This window comes from Leptonychotes weddellii, chromosome 2, assembly GCF_054177405.1.
Source record: "Leptonychotes weddellii isolate Sample4059 chromosome 2, ASM5417740v2, whole genome shotgun sequence".
NCBI lineage: Eukaryota > Metazoa > Chordata > Mammalia > Carnivora > Phocidae > Leptonychotes > Leptonychotes weddellii.
The window spans coordinates 70364564-70369039 of record NC_138370.1 but is presented as its reverse complement, the minus strand read 5'-3'; the positions used below and the strand labels follow the sequence as shown (position 1 = coordinate 70369039).

The 4476-nt window shown below is 41.9% G+C and overlaps 1 pseudogene; it reads right to left on the bottom strand.

Moving 5' to 3' along the window:
• Nucleotides 1-2253: 2253 nt before the first annotated feature.
• LOC102730894 (importin subunit alpha-1 pseudogene) lies at nt 2254-4112 on the bottom strand (annotated as a pseudogene).
• Between the last annotated feature and the right edge of the window lie 364 nt (nt 4113-4476).

The following is a 4476-nucleotide window of genomic DNA, read 5'->3' as shown; positions in this document are numbered from 1 at the left end:
TGGTTGAAAAAAGAAAGAAGAGAAATTAAAAAAAAGGGGGAAAAAAAGGGGGGGGGAGAGAATGTGATCAGGCAGGAGACTAGAACAAAGCCATACACTAGAGATTTAGGGTATATTTTGGTCATTAGAAGAAACTGTATCCCAAAATTTTAAAGAGAGAACAACTTATATATATACCAAAAATAAGTTTAACTACAATGAAGGGATAGAATATGACTCTTCCAGAATGTGGTCGCTTTTCTGTCCAGAGAGGTGCTATTATTCTTTTCTTCAATCTCCTGTTGAGTTCCTAGATGTTCAGAATGGTTTGATCCCTATCTAGCTGAATTCCTGGGACCAAACGAAATTTAGGTCTCCTACTCCTTCACCATCTTCTTCTTCCTCCTTATTTATATATTTTTAACATTTGCCTTAAAAAGAAACATTGGTCTATAACTCTAAAATTCTGAAATCAGCAAAATCAAACTTCCACTGCTTCAAAACGTTTCCCTCAACAAGGGCTGGCAGCAGTGCCATGGTGACGGTACCGGAAACAGGGCAGTGGGCTGTAAGACAGGAATCTTGGGCATTAAGGAACTCTTGACCTTGAACAAGTCACTTCACTTCTCTAGGTGGGAAAAAAACTAGCTTATTAGATGGGATGCCTAAGGCACTGAAACATATCAATTGCTATTTTCTTCTGACTTTAAGGTTGAAGAGTCTGAGTACAGTTAAGCCACTTGTCCCCAGTCAAATACTGAGTCAGTAGGCTAGGAATGTCTTGCATACCCCATGACTCCTTAGGCTGGGTCTCTCTCTCTCCCTCTCTCCTCTAGTGCTTTCCAGAATTTGGCAGTAAATCTGGCTACGTCTAATGAAAGGGCTTCCACTGTCAGCGCCACCCGTAGATAAGCATCTTTGACTCTGGAGCTCCTACCAGGGATCTCTCACATTGTAGTAGGCTTACCCCATGGCATCTCTGAATCACAGTCTACAAATAAGCACAGGACATAAGGAATAATCCCTTGCAATGAACAAATATCTTCTCAAACCCTGAACATGCTCAGAGGAGCATTATTGGGATTAGTGGATTAAATGCATTAGTCTAAATGATCTCACTCATTTTGCATTGTATAATAAGTGCAAACCTCGGAGTAATGGGAATGTTCCTTTGCAAAGCCAGCTATAGCTTTCTACAGGAAAGTTTAGAGATAAGAGAAGATTCTGCAACATAAAAGACATTTACACCTTTTGGGGTGCCTCTAACACTGTGTAAGAGAGAGTAAGCAAGTGTTTGAGGTACTCAGATCTTAAGTGGTTGCCATCTAGGATTATGACAACCCTCTATTTTATTGGTTGAGTGAACACCCAGCTTACTAGGTTCTCATGAGATACTCAGTCAGGATAGCACTGGCCAAACCCTAGGGATCCTGAGAAGATAGTTTTGGTGTGTCAGACCCTGCCTGCCTCTGGCCTCTCTCTCCCTCCTTTCCACACTTTCAAGGGCCAACTGACCCCCTGACAGGCTCAGTCCTGCCTCCTCAAGAGTTATCTTTTTAACCAAAACAGATCATCACAGTGACCCACTTCACATTGGTCTGGTCCTGGCCTTGTCTTTTCTAGCCAAACAATGGGTTTTGACCTTGAGTATTGGACTTGAAATCTCTTCTTTCTTTCAGCACCTTCTGTCTTGCTCCTGCCGGTCTCTGGGTATGGGCAGAGGAGTCAGAGACGCTAAGTTCTGGCCTTTGCTTTGTGTTTGTTAGTGGAATTACTTCAAGCAGATTTGTTCTTACAAGTCTTGGTTGCTCACCTATAAAATGGGGATAATCATGAAACCTATCTCAGAGGTCAGTATGAAGATTAAATAAGGTACAGTATGTAGAGCACTTAGCACAGAGTCCATAAAAACTGCTCAGTAACTTTAAGCAATTAGTACTAATATCAATAAAATATATACAAAAGTACAGTGATTCTGTTTACATATAAGGGTCTTTTCCCCCAAACTGGATTATAGATTTTTTTAAAGTGAGGGGTTATGTTGGAAAGGGTTTTCCAATCTCCTTCAGAACTAAGCCAAATGTAGTAAGAATGAATAGAGTTCTTGATCGACTTGAAACCAGAGCAAGGTAAAAAATAATACCTTATTACTAGGGCTCAGATTGGAATCTTGTACATGCATGCTGAGAAAATAAAGGATAAGTCGATTTTTAGAAAGCAGGAATTGCAAGCCCACACAATGCAGAATACTGTTACCTACATCCTCTCTCTCTCTTTTTTTTTAAGAGTGGAATTTAATCTTTATTTACAGGACACTGCAAGAGAGGAGATTCCACATAGAAATAAGAAACCCACTGAGAGGAGGAGCTTCATACAGGTTGTACAGTTTGGAACTGGTCAAGTAGAGTTTCGTTGTAAAAAGTGCTACAACAACAAAACACATTTAAAAAGAGTTCTTAGTAGAAAAACAGTAAGACAAACTTCTACCAAACAGAGTACCCAACAAACAACTTTCTGCCTCAGCTGTACCATCTAAAAGTTAAAAGTCCCGGGAGTGCCGTCCTGAACTTGGAATGTATAGCCTTCAGAGGTAGTTTCTGCCACAACATTCTGATCTTCCTCTTCCTCTACAGAGAAATACTTCTCAATCAAGTTTAATGAAGCTTTGTACACAGACTCATTTTCATGGTTTTGTAGGGCTTCAATTTTGTCCAAACCTCCACATTCTTCAATCATTACACTAAGTTTCTCAGTTTCACCTAGTTTCTCAGCAGCCTGAAAGATGTTTGAAATGGCATCCAGAATAACCAGAATAATTTTGGGTCTTTTGCAGTTAAGAGGTAAATCAATGGTTCTATTATGCCACAATGAACAAGGTATACACTCTGTTCAACTGTCCCACCACTTGTATAGTTGGTCACAGCCCACACAGCTTCCTTTTGTGTCTTAAAATCTGCCTTAGAGAGAACGTCAACAAGGAATGGGACTAATCCATGATTCACAACTTGCTGTATCTGGTCCTGGCGACCAGCTGTGATGTTTGACATTGTCCACGTAGCTTCTTCTGAATATTAGTTTTGGGGTTCATTAGGAGGCTGGGAAAAACAGCAAGTGCTCCTGCATGTATTACCACCTGAGTCTGTTCATCTGTCCCAGTAACAATATTTCCTATGGCTCTTAGCGCAGGAGTCACAATGGGCAATTCAGTAGCTCCTAGAAGCTTCACAAGCTGGAGCACAACTCCTGTTTTCACAACCATTTCAATCTGTTCATTTGGACCATCAGTAAGGTAAGAAATGGCCCAGCAGGTATCTGCCAATACTTCTGGATCATCATGATGCAGGAGACGAACTAAGGTAGGAAGAATCTGCTCAACAGCATCTAATGGGGGTGCAGGATTCTTGTTGCGACAAAGGTTTGAAAGTGTCCAAGTAAGGTTACGTAAGTAACCACATGCTAAAGATGACATATCAGGAACTGCAAGGAGAGCCAATAGTGGGTCAACTGCACCATACTTGATAACCAAGTCTCAAAAAACTGAACCATCACCTGCAATGTTTCCTAGAGCACATACAGCTTGTTCACTGATGTGGGCCTGGGAAGATGCCAACAGAGAAATGAATGCTGGGATAGCACCTCCATCTACCACAGCCTTGGTCTGTTCTGACGTCCCAGAAGCAATGTTAGTGAGAGCCCAAGAAGATTCAAACTGAATGGGACTACAATCAGTTCTGCCCAAGAAGGACACAAATTTTGGAATCAAACCAGCCCAGATTATGTTGTCTATGGGGGGCTGTTTCTTCCTAGAAAGCAGTTTCCTAGCAGCTTGAGTAGCCTGGAGCTGGCTTTCCAAATTGTTGCTATTTATGCCTTTGACAATGTCATCAACAGACCAATTTAGTGCCTTGGTTGTTGTGGTTTTCCTGTAGTGGAGAGGTAGCATCATCAGGAAACGAGCTTACGTTTCTCCTTTTCAGCATCTGGTCATCCTTCTTAGCTTTCCTCAGCTCCACATTAACTTCTATTTGGCGCCGCCTCATTTCTGTACTGTCTTTCCCCTTGTTCTTGAATCTGTTAAGGCGGGCAGCTGGTGAATTAGCATTCTCTTTGGTGGACATGGTTATGACACAAAGGGAGAAAGACAGCAGGTTCAGGCTTCCACAGGACGCAGTCCGGGGCGTGCAGGCTGTGGGACAGCTGCCCTCAAAACATCCACCACGAATCACCCCAAAGACGGTGTTACCTACATCCTCTCTTGATCCCAGGGCACGCCAACTACGAAGGATAGAGCTAGGTCTTCAGCTGGTCCTCAGTCACTAAACACTCTGTAGGACCCTGCACTGAAATTGCATGCAAGCTGTCAGATAGAACATTCAGAAAGAATTGCTTAGTTTATACACAAAGTATTCTTCAAACTGGTGTAAATAAAACAGTCTTGCTCATCATTGTTGACTCCTAATTATTAATTAGACTATCTAGCAATTGTAAGACCCCAAC